This window comes from Anabrus simplex, chromosome 13, assembly GCF_040414725.1.
Source record: "Anabrus simplex isolate iqAnaSimp1 chromosome 13, ASM4041472v1, whole genome shotgun sequence".
Classification (NCBI taxonomy): Eukaryota; Metazoa; Arthropoda; class Insecta; order Orthoptera; family Tettigoniidae; genus Anabrus; species Anabrus simplex.
Genome location: NC_090277.1, coordinates 73,728,311 through 73,741,397, shown reverse-complemented (window position 1 = coordinate 73,741,397; position 13,087 = coordinate 73,728,311). Strand labels below are relative to the sequence as shown.

The 13,087-nt window shown below is 42.8% G+C and overlaps 1 long non-coding RNA gene across 3 annotated transcripts in view; it reads right to left on the bottom strand.

Annotated features, from left to right (window-relative positions):
* LOC136884637 (uncharacterized) overlaps positions 1 to 13,087 on the bottom strand; it is an 83,598-nt gene that overhangs the window by 43,907 nt on the left and 26,604 nt on the right. For all 3 annotated transcript variants that reach the window (XR_010861395.2, XR_010861396.2, XR_010861394.2), the window contains exon 6: positions 12,181 to 12,297. This is a non-coding gene — a long non-coding RNA (uncharacterized lncRNA). The remainder of the gene's footprint in view (positions 1 to 12,180; positions 12,298 to 13,087) is intronic.

Below are 13,087 nucleotides of genomic sequence, written 5' to 3'. Positions count from 1 at the left end.
TCTTTCCCTAGAAGTGGCTTTCCATCTGAGCTCTTCATATTCATACACCTAGATTTCCTTTCTCCAAAGGTTTCCTTGATTTTCCTGTATGTAGTATCTACCTTTCCTAGGACCATACAAAATTCAACATCCTTGCACTTCTCTTTCAGCGATTCTTCCTTAGCTGTCCTGCACTTCCTATCTACTTCATTTTTTATTCGCCTGGATTCTTTTCTGCCCTCCTCATTTTTTGCTTTCTTGTACTTTTGTCATTTTTTTTATCAGGTCTAGTATTTCTTGAGTTATCCATTGTTTCTTAGGTGATCTTTCCTTTCTTCCTAACTTTTCTTCAGCAGCCTTACCAATCTCATTCTTCCTCTACTATGTTTCCTTTAGCCTTTTCATTTAGCCGCTGTGTTACATATTCCTTGAAACAATCCCTCACACACGTTTCTTTCAACTGTCTAGATTCCCATTTCCTTGCATTCCTTCCTTTCTTCAATTCCTTCAACTTCAGATGGCATTTCATGACCAGCAGGTTGTGGTCAGAGTCCACGTCTGCTCCTGGGGAAGTCTTGCAATCCAACACCTGGTTTCTAAATCTCTGCCTAATCATAGTGAAGTCTATTTGATACCTTCCAGTGTCTCCAAGCCTCGTCCATGTATACAGCCGTCGTTTGTGGTGTATGAACAAGGTGTTAGCCAGGACTAAATTGTGATCGGTGCAGAATTTAACTAGCCGACTTCCTCTTTCGTTCCTTTGTCCCAATCCAAATTCTCCTGCTGTATTACCTTCTCTTACTTGGCCTATCACTGCATTCCAGTCTCCCATCACAATTAGATTCTGGTCACCTTTTACATATTGTATGAAATCTCTTCATATATTCTTTTGATTTCTTCATCATCCACTGAACTAGTAGGCATATAGACCTGCACTATTGTGGTGGGCACTGGTTTGGTGCCTATCTTGACCACAATAATCCTTTCACTATGCTGGTCATAGTAGCTTATCCAATGTCCTATTTTCTTATTCATTATAAACCTACTCCTGCATTTCCCCTGTTTGATTTTGTGTTGATATTTCTGTAGGTGCCAGACCAGAAATCCTGGTCTTCCTGCCAACGTACTTCACTTATACCAACTACATCTAACTTTTGTCTTTCCATCTCCCTTTTCAGATTCTCTAACCTACCACAACGATTCAAACTTCTAACATTCCATGCTCCGACTCACAGAATGTCAGCATCCATTTTCATGAAAATTGTCCCCTCTCATGTAGCCCTGACCTCTGGAATATTTTACCCAGGAGGAAGCCATCATCAGTACATAATTTATACAGAGAGAGCTGCATATCCTCGGGAGTTAATTACAGTTGTAGTTTCCCGTTGCTTTCAGCTGTGTAGCAGTATTAACACAGCTAACCCATGTTAAGTATCATTACAAGACTATATCAGTCAATCATCCAGACTGCCGCCCTTGCAACTTCCAAAACGCTGCTACCCCCCTTTTGCACATAAGATAGAAATACACATTTAAAATACGAGTAGTAGAGAACTTTTATTCAAGGGGTAAGGGTTAATCGTCTACTCATGTCACTGAATGCCATCTCTCCACTGACAGCTTGGAACATACCACTTAATCAAGCAGCTTGTCTCCTTACTCCAAAATCTCCCCAGCCTAATGTTTGCAACATTTTCATAACATTACTCCTTTGTTGGAAATCACGCAGAACAAATTATGCTGCTTTCCTTTTGACCTTTCCCAGTTCTCAAGTAAGCGTTTGATAAAGTGCCATGGGGCAAACGGTTTCCACTTCTCGTAGAGATAGATTGCCTAGATCGCTTGATACAGCTGTTATGCAATTTATTTTAACATCAAAATGCAGTTATCAGGTTTGGCAATGAACTAACAGCCCCTGTACAGATACTGAAAGGAGTGAGGCAAGGCTGTCCGCTCTCACCATTCCTGTTTATTGTCTTTGCTGAGAAAATCATCAATGAATCTATAACAAAACCCAAGCTTGGGGTGAAAACAGGAGGGGAGACTAATGCATACCATCAAATTTGCCAATGATCAAGCTGTAGTTGCGGGCAGTCCAACAACTTTATCTAAAATGTTGCTAAAACTGAATGAAAAGCTAAGGAATTTGGTATGAAAATGAATATTAATAAAACAAAAGTCATGATATTTAGTAGGAATTCACGTCCAATGCACGTGATGATCAGTGGTTTTTTAATTTTGTGTGGCTATTTCTAGCCGAGTGCAGCCCTTGTAAGGCAGACCCTCCGATGAGGGTGAGGGTGGGCGGCATCTGCCATGTGTAGGTAACTGCGTGTTATTGTGGTGGAGGATAGTGTTATGTGTGGTGTGTGAATTGCAGGGATGTTGGGGACAGCACAAACGCTCAGCACCCGAGCCACTGGAATTAACCGCTGAAGGTTAAAATTCCCGACCCAGCCGGGAATCGAACCCGGGACCCTCTGAACCGAAGGCCAGTACACTGACCATTCAGGCAACAAGTCGGACATGATAAGTGGTGGGCCTGTACAACAAGTAGCACAGTTTAAATACCTTGACCAGATCATAACAGACGAAAACCTTCAGTGTCACAGTGAATTAAAAACACGAACAGCAAAGCAAGCGTTCAGAGATAAACACTCCTTTCTATGTCCCTCACCTTACATAAAGGAATAATGAAATCTTATGTTTGGTCTACTGCGCTCTATTGTGCTGAGGCCAGGACGTTAATGGAGTGTGATATTAAGAGGCTAGAAGTCTTTGAGATGTGGTGTTGGCGTTGGCTGCAATGGATATGTTGGGAGGAGAAGACCAGCACTGAGGTACTGAAATTGTTCAAGAAAAGAGACAGCCGTTGAGTCGGATTAGGAAGAGACAACTTTCTTAGATGGGAGATAGGCTTCGACATAGGAATGTGTTCAGGGAAATTTTGGTAGGTAAAAAACAAAAAACAAAAAAAAAAACCAAAAAAAACAGGAAAACGCCCTCATGGAAGACCAAGAAAGATATTCACATATCTGCCAACTTTTAGAAATAAAAAATAGCAAGATTTTTTGTTTGGATTTCATCACATATATTGCACCATGGTCTAGGTGAAAAAAGGATAGGATAAAAGGTGTAAATATCTACAGTTACAATGCGAACTGACCATTAAATTTAAAATCTTAAACTAACAAAACATAAAATTCGTTACAAGATAATGTACCTAATCATTCTCATTTGTGACACATACAACGAATAATAATATTTATAACACACCGTACATGCAACAAAATGCATAATAGTTCCCTTTACTAGACTGTACCCCCTCGTGTGTGCTTCTACAATTGTAGGGGGCTAACCTTGGTTACCCTCTTCAATTGAAGATCCTCTTCGCGGTGAGAGGTACTAGTAGCTCCTTTCTTGCGATGCCGAATGGAGCCCTATTGGGTAACCGTTCGGCATACAAGGAGGAGGAAGCTAAAGCACCGCCCAACCCTAAGGTGTAACGCGACCCGTGCCGATGGGGTGCATGGCACATGGGAGATGTGTCTTGAACGGAGCCTTCGAGATACTTGGCGCCCTCTCGAAGTAAGTAGCCTTACCCAGGTATGCGGGGCTCTGCCTGGGCGGACATATATTTCCCTAGCTACTCGTGGGACCTACATGAGTTCCGTAGCCACCCATAAACCGGAGAGCTCTTCTGGGGCCTCCGAGAGAAATACCAGCACAACAACAACCGAAGGGGACTCTTCGGAGATACCCTCGGACAGTTCGACTTCAACAGTTAGAGGGCTCACTCAAGAGGTGGGCAATCTGCAGGTGAAGAAGAAGAAGAAACAGCGCTCTGGCGCTGAAAAGAGGAGATACAAGAAGGCCTTAAAGGCCCAGGAGCTGGCCAAAAAAGGCCTAACTCCTGGGGCTGAGGGGACTTCTACTACCACAACAGCGACAACAGTGGAGGGATCCAATGGGCACAAGAGGCGGGACCCTGAAAAGGGCTCTGCTTCTAGGGCACAGAGGACCCCACCCACTAAGATGCCAGCGGGTAAACGACTTCTGTCGGGGGCAACCCCAGAAGAAGATCGGCAGACCCGCAGGAGACCCAAAGTGGAGTACGCCAGTATAGCTAAAGCTGGGATCAGGATGGCCATAGTACCTGTGGGATATCCTGACCAGCAGCTATCCGAGAAACAGGTGGAAGCTGTGGAAGAGGCTATCACCAAACTGATAGACGAGCTTCCGGAGCAGGGGCCCATTAAGCCTCAGTTCCTGGACTGCTATCTGTCAAGGGGTGCGGCCGTCGTCATAGCGGAGAACAATGAAACTGTAGCATGGCTTTCTAGCCTTGTTACAGGTATACAACCGTGGGAAGGAGCCAGGCTCACAATTGTGGGCATGGACAAACTCCTTTCCTACAAGAGAGTCATGGTCTGGATACCAGGACAACCAAAGGACAATAACGTCCTTTTGGGAAGAATGGCACGCCAGAACCATGGCTTAAATCCCGCCAGCTGGAGGGTCTACGACCGCAAGGAGGAGAAGAGAGGTGTCCGCCTTGTGGTCAGCATGGACTCCAGGGATGTGGAGAAAGTGGTAGGGAAGAAGATCTTCTGCGGGGTGCATGTGGCTACCTTCACATTAGTGGAGGGCAAGCGTGACAAGCAGAGGACCAACCCCACCACAGATAAAACAGAGACCAGCAGGGGCGAAGAGCTGGAGCCCGGACAGGAACCGGGGCCAGCCAAGCCCCAGGATCCATCGCGGGAGACGGAGCTGCAAGTTCCGGAGACCGCATAAGGTAAAGTATTCTATGAAAGTAAAGAATGATTACTTTCATACAAGCAAATATACAACATTGTATAGCGGCCTCTAGGGTACTTAATAGAAGTATCCAGAAAGGCGGGTTTTCGGTCGCCCTGATACAAGAACCCTGGCTTAGACAGGGACATATCATGGGACTAAATTGTGCAGGTTTCACTCTATTCAGTGGAATAGCAGAGGAGAAGCCTAGAGCATGTATACTAGTTAAGGATCATAACACTTGGGCTATACCGGGTTTCATTACTAGAGACCTAGTAGCAGTCCTAATGAGATATGAAGAGGGCGGACAGCCAAGAGACTTGGTTGTCTGTTCTGCATATTTCCCAGGAGACTCTGAATCTCCACCCCCGCCGGAGGAGTTCAAGAGACTGGTGATATACTGTAGGAAACAAGGATTAAACCTCGTAGTAGGATGTGATGCCAATGCTCATCATAGCATTTGGGGAAGTAAAAATACAAACCGAAGGGGAGAGCACCTCATAGAATTTCTATGTACAACTGATCTTGAGATCATGAATATTGGTGATACCCCTACCTTCATTAATAATAGGAGCGAAGGGATCATAGATCTTACCCTGGGTTCCATGGGAATCATGCAGGAATTTAAAGACTGGAAGGTCTCTTTGGAGCCTTCCTTGTCAGATCATAGACACATTGTGTTTTATATAGAGGGCTCCATCGAGATCCCGTCTTACAGAAACCCTAGACGAACTGATTGGATATCTTTTAGGGAGGACGTGAGGAGGGGACTGGAGGGAGGACCCTCAAATATAATTAAAAACAAAGAGGAGCTGGAGCTCAGTGTGAGTTTTCTCACACGGACACTGGTTACCTCTTATGAATTAAACTGCCCTATTGTTAAGGCAAACAGAGTAACAGGAAGCTTCAAGTGGAATAGTTATCTTGAACACCTGAGGAGAAATACACGAAGGCTCTGGAATAAATACAGGGAACTTCAGGATCAAGAAAGCCTAGATTCTTACAAAGAATCACAAAGAAGGTACAAGTCAGAAGTCAAGAAGGCTTCTAGGAAATCTTGGAGACAATTTTGTGACTCCATTGAAAGTCAACATGAAGCGGCAAGGCTTCATAAAATTTTAACCTTGGATAGAAGGGCAAGGCTGGGCTCACTGGAGACTCCTTCTGGTGGATACACATCCACAGAGGGGGAGACTCTGAGCTTACTGCTTGATGCCCACTTTCCAGGTTCGGTAATCACGAATAGTGAGGTAGAATCGAGCGGATCCTTCAGACCCCATAAAAGTAGCTGGAGGGAAGCCACAGAGATTGTTACCCCAAGAAGGGTTAAGTGGGCATTAGAATCCTTTGCCCCTTACAAAAGCCCAGGTGTGGATGGGATCTTCCCGGCGCTTCTTCAGGAGGCGGGGGGGGGGGGGGTCCTTATACCATACCTGGTCAGAATCTTTAGAGCCTGTCTCACTATGGGGTACGTGTACTCCTTGTGGCGTCAGGCGAAGGTGGTATTTATACCTAAACCCGGAAGGTCTTCATATACTAGACCTAAGGATTATAGACCCATTAGTCTAACGTCTTTTCTACTTAAGACCTTGGAAAGACTGGTGGATAGACATATCAGGGAGAAAGTATTAAGAGACTTTCCCCTGCATTCTCATCAGCATGCATATCAACCAGGGAAGTCGGTTGAGACGGCACTACACCAGCTGGTTTCTAGGCTGGAGAGTGCCTTGGATCAGCAACAACTTGCTATGGTTGTATTCCTAGATATAGAAGGGGCCTTTAACTATACATCTTTGGGCTCCATAGAACGTAGTCTAGAGAGAAGAGGAGTGAGCAGTATGCTCATAAAATGGATTATGGCCTCACTGCAGGGCCGTCAAGTTCTGTTTACTCTCAACGCTGTAATGTTGAGAGCTAATATAGACAGGGGGTGTCCACAGGGAGGAGTATTATCACCAACATTATGGTGTCTGGTAGTGGACGAACTACTTACCAGGTTAAATGTTAAGTAATAATAATAATAACTTAAATGTTTCCACCTTTTCAATACAATATATTCACAAAATTACAAAATTATACGGTACTAGTTTCGACCCATCTAGGGGTCATCATCAGCCGTATTGGAGCAAAGATCATTTGTGGCGAAATCCTAAGACAATATTACCGTATAATTTTGTAATTTTGTGAATATATTGTATTGAAAAGGTGGAAACATTTAAGTTATTATTATTATTACTTATATATTGTTCAATACGGACCAAAAACATGAAATTCATAACCATCAAGGTTAAATGTTGGAGGAATATACGCCCAAGGCTATGCAGACGACATAAGCCTGATGGCGGTAGGAAATTTCCCCAGTACGGTTTCCGAACTCGTACAGAGCTCTCTACGTAGGGTGGAAAGATGGTGTCACGAGACAGACGTGTCGGTTAATCCCGATAAGACGGAGCTCGTGGTATTTACCAGGAGGAGGAGGCTAGACGGACTGTCAGAGCCTTTCCTATTCGGAAAAAAATTAGTTAAGACAACCTCGGTTAAGTACCTAGGGGTAATCCTTGAGGCAAGACTGAGTAGGAAGAAACATATAGATCATAAGGTGGATAAGGCTCGCAAGATTATGTGGGCCTGTCGCAGGGCCGTCGGGAAAACTTGGGGCCTAAGACCTAGGGTGGTCCAGTGGCTCTATATCTCCATTGTACGGCCCACGATCACCTATGCATCTATAGTCTGGTGGCCAGGCTCAGAGAGTAAAACTGTGAGCACCAAGTTAAACAGTGTCCAAAGACTTGCGTGTCTAGGAATAACAGGGGCACTGGATACTACACCATTATGTGCAATGGAGGCCATCCTAGGTTTTCCCCCCATTACATTTATATGTTAAGGTAATAGCGGGAATGAGTGCCTATCGCCTTTGGTCACTCGGAGGATGGTCCTTCAAAAACCCGAATAGAGGTCATGCCTCTATTCTTACAAGGCTTCACCAGACTTGCCCTATGACAATGATGATCGGGGATCTGATGAAGCCTAGCTTTAATTTGAATTATAAATTCACAGTGGTGATACCCACAAGGGAGGAGTGGGCCGCGGACGCTGGGGCCCGTCTTAAGTCTGGGGGCTGTACATGGTACACAGATGGCTCGCGGACGGAGGCGGGCACAGGCGCCGGGGTCTGGGGGCCTAAGACAAGGCTCTCCCTTCCTATGGGTAAATATGCTACTGTTTTCCAGGCTGAAGTATACGCAATACTAGCCTGTGCTTTAAATATATGGAAAATGCCTGGACACAGAAGACACATCACTATATGTAGTGATAGCCAGGCAGCGTTAAAAGCACTATGTGCAGTTAAAACAACATCAAAACTGGTATGGGAATGCCAAAGGATGTTAGATCAGCTGTGTGAGCTTAGCTCAGTTACCTTATTATGGGTTCCTGGGCACACAGGAATCAGTGGAAATGAAGAAGCTGACAAACTAGCGAAACAGGGCTCAATGGGTTCCTTTACAGGACCAGAGCCCTTCCTGGGAGTGTCACTCCGAAGTGTGAGACTGGTAATATCCCAATGGATAAACCAGTCTCACCTAGATATTTGGAAGAGGTTAACCATAGCAAGACAGGCACGTGAACTTATCAAAGGGCCTAGTCAAAGCTATAAAAAGGTCCTAACGAATCTGAATAGGACCAGAATGAGAATGGTAGTTGGACTGTTAACAGGCCACAATACCTTACAGAGACACCTACACATCATGAAAATCACCCAGGATCCGATGTGTAGAAGATGCGGTAAGGAGGAGGAGACCTCCGCGCATGTGTTATGTCAGTGCGAGGCTTTTGCAAGCACTAGACATCGATACCTGGGCTCACACTTCGTGAGCCTGGAGGACATCAGGAACACCAAAATCCGGACACTGGTATCCTTTATAGGAGCACTAGGGCTGGACTAGGCAAACCCGTTCAAGGGGCACAAAGGGTCTTCATAGACCTACGTGTGGAGCTCTGCGAAAACAGGGCTCACCCATTTCTTATCTATCTATCTATCTACTAGACTGTAAAATGAATGGAAATTTAATTTTATAGGTTTCTCTGAACACTTGGAGATAACGTTTGTTATGTTTCTTGACCATAACGCGAAGAGAAAATACCAGAAACAATCACCGACACAACTCTCTGAAATACATGCAACTCATTAAAATTATTAAGTAAGAATGAATAAAAACGCACAGAAATACGCGAAATAACCACATTACAACAGATCAGTGCATCTCATACATTATGAACATACGACTTTGATGGGAGGGGGGGGTGGAAGAACAGAACCGCAAGAGAAAACACGTGCCACCAACTCCAACAAAACTACGCGCACTAGCCTCTCTTGCTTGTAGGACGATTTCTGCCCCGAATCCCCAGGCGCTGTGGTGAGCGGGAAACACAATATATGAAGGCAACAGACGATACGCTCGAAATAAACCATCAAATAAATAATCTTGAAAATCAGGTTTTGTAAATTACACAAGCACATAAGAATTTATCCTTTATCTAGGGGAAGATCATTGACCGAACTGTAGGTCAAAAGTAGGAAGAAATAAGAATAAATCGGAAGACGAATTAAAAAAAAAATGGAAAGTTTCTGGGTACATCAGAAGGGTTGGCAGGTATGCATTCATGATGACATTACTTGTGAACTCAGGATGCAGGAGCTATGCAGACACAAGGATTGACCCAATTGGAGAAGACTCATAGCAGGAGCAAATCAGTCATTAGATTGAATTACTCTAAGAAGAAGAATCACGTAATCCTAGCGAGTGTCCTATACACTACAACCATACTCTAATTCCGGTCACACCAAGACTTATTCACCCTTACTACAACCCCTAAATACCTTCACTACCATACGCTAGTTGCTTTACGTCACACTGATACAGATAGGTCTTTGGCGACGAGGGGACAGGAAAGGCCTAGGAATGGGAAGGAAGCGGCCATGGCCTTCATTAGGTACAGCCCCAGCATTTGCCTGGTATGAAAATGGGAAACCATGTAAAACCAACTTCAGGACTGCCAACAGTGGGGTTTGAACCCACTACCATATGAAGAAATCTGTACCCTTTATTTACAATCCCATTAATGTGATTCCCCTAATGGAGATCTTTCCTTATATTAAAATGTAGGTACAGTAAAACCTCGTTAATTCGAAGTCGTTGGGACTCAAAAATCGGACTTCGAATTACGTGATTTCGAATTAACCGCCAATCCGCAATTCAGAAGTACCAACCCTTGCCGCGTTATAAAATATTCTAAGGCCCGTTACTGCATGCATTTAACCTTGATTCACAGTTTATACCTTTCAAATGCCATGAAAAAAGAACTATTTCCAAAATGTATCCAAGAAGGTGCATTTACAGTATTCAAATAATATACTCGGATATCTCACTGGTAAACATAACCTCACGCAACGAAAGAAAGAAAAAAAAAAAAAAAAAGTACGATTCAAAGACGAGGAGAAATCTATGCTCGCTCCCATGTGCAAGTGCTTTATTGATTGGATTACTATACTGTATGCATTTTAGATGCCTTGTATTTACACAGAAAGTACCCGATGCCCTTAAAATCGAACTTTCCTATGACTCTATCCTTGTACGATTTCCCGCCGTGGCACTTCTCTCGTACTTCAGAAATGTAAACACTTGCCGCGTCACGAAGTATTCTAAGACCCATTAATACATGCAATCACCTCGATTCACAGTTTAAACCTTTCTAATGCCATGGAAAAAACTATTTCCGAAATGTATCCAACAAGGTGCATTTACAATGTTCAAATAATGCACTTGGATAAATCGCTGACAAACATAACCTCACGCAACGAAAGAAAAAAAGTCGCACAATTCAAAGACGAGGAAAAATTATGCCGGTTCCCGTGTGCAAATGCATTATTTTTTGGATTTCTTTACTGTTTGCATTTTTATTATACATGCTTTGTACTGGCATGGAAAGTGCCCGACGCTCTTAAAACATCGTGGCTTATCGAAGTTTCCTATGACGAGGGGATAAAGTATATCGCTTCCGTGTGCATTGCAACGTACTACTATGACCCCCATCCCTCACACTACGGTTTCCCGGGTGGCAATTTCTCCTTTAAAACCATAAGACCGTTTGGGCTCGCATTACAATAAAACAATGCAGTTTCACCGGCATGTCAATGTTGTTCGGTGCGTACGAATTTATTATATTTGCCACGTTTTTTCGTCAACTGTTGGTATCGCCAGGGTTCGCGGATTCTGTTTTCCCGCACACTGCCTGTTGCGTGATATTACGGCGTTCCTTAAAAGGTTGAACACAAAAGAATTCCGATTTCATTCAACTTAGCAATAATGAAGCGCACTGTACACCCACCGAAGTGAGTGTAAGTGCAGAAAGCTACCCCTCCACGTTCCGGAACGCGCGTTCTGTTATGACGCGGAGCGGATACATTTCGAGTTGAAATTACTCTGTAACATACTATTGTTTTAAAATGTAAAGGCAGTTTCGAATTAAAAGTCTGAATTTCGGTAATGGGGCCGACATTGTACTTCGAATTACGAATTATCCGTATTTCGAATTAAACAATTGAAATAACATGCAAAACTGTATCTCATGTTTCTGGGTACGAGAGCTTCTTCGAATTAGGCGGGATTTTGAACTAACCGATTTCGAATTATCGAGGTTCTACTGTACTTACAGTGATCCCCAGAAGGAACTTTCACCCCATTAACACTGTAATTAAAACTGAGAGGACTTTTACTCTTGGTGGGTGAAACTTGCAATATGCCTTTACACCATCATAACACTGTCTGCTGTCCGTATCAGAACACTGGCAAGGTCTTTTTGCAGTAGCGAACAATCCTGTATCTTATTTATTATTATATATAGTATAACATAATCCCCAAAAAGCTTTGTTTGTGATTCTTTATTCATATCGCTTGTCTAGTCTAGCCATAAATACTGTCACAAACTATTTTGTGTATAAGTGAAATATGAACTTGCCTATTAATTTTAGAGATGAACCTTACACCTAAAATTTCATGTTTCTCATCGTTATCTTTTTCATAGTTTAAAGTTTATTTTTTTCACCAGTATGCATCTCTCCTATCAAATCTCTCCCATCTCTACGATAAACACTCCAGTTCTGGGAGATCATTTTTCACATCCAGAATATTACAGAGAAGATTTAACGACAATGACGTTACGTTAATGAGCCATTTTTCTACAGATCATCTGTCTGTTGACATAAATAGTCAACATAATTCCTAACCAGGTGCAAACATTAATTACAAACAACCACTGTTTATATGCAAACAATAGTTTTGTCAACACTGTTACAAAAATCACAGGTCAATAACAGGAAATTTAATGCAAACAAGTACTCACCATAATTTGACAACTTCACCAATCTGGAGATTCCAAGTCCATTCTGTTGGCGAGTGAGAGAAGACTGGCTGACATCATCATCCAGCTCCAGTTTCCCAGGTGTGGTGAATGGCTAAGCTACAACAACGAAAAATGTTACGCTTATCAGATTATGATTTTAAAAATATCCATGCAAATGCCAGTACACACAGAAAGCTAAGCTACGCTAATTTAAGCAGTGCCAAGGAGGCGATTTTCATAGCAGAAACTGGCTTCGCACATGCACACAATCACTTTTTTGCCTAGTGTCTAGCATGTGTGTGGCTTTCGTGAAATACCTCAATACAGCAACTAATATGTTGCTTAATTGTTTTTGTGTTTGTTAATTATCATGGAACGCAGACCAAAGGATAAAAACCTGATAGAAGAGAAACAAAAATATACTTGTCTGTCAAACTGTTAAAGAGGTATAACCATAAAATGTTGGCAAGAAATAAATGAAACTCTGGAAATCATATTTTGCTTTTATCTACATTTTTACCTTTCATTCTATGATTTGGGTACTCCATATTCATTTTTTCTTAACTTCATGAAACAGTTCCTGATTTAGACAAAAGTAATTTTTAATTCTTCATAATTTCCCTGCAATGCTTGAATCAAATGATTGAATTCACCATAAATTATTCTTCCTCCAATTTCACGTACACAGAACCTCTTCCTCTTTCTGATTCTTTCTCTTACTTTGTCTTCTACGACAGCGGCTGATAAAGAAGCCATCTTTAAAATGCTGCCTACCATATTTTAACCTAGCTTTTTATTCATGACACAGCACAACATAGCTTGATATTGCATAGCTTAAAGTAGCTTATCTTAGCTTTCTGTGTGTGGCGGCCTTAAGGGTGTTTCACACTATATTTAAGACTGGCTG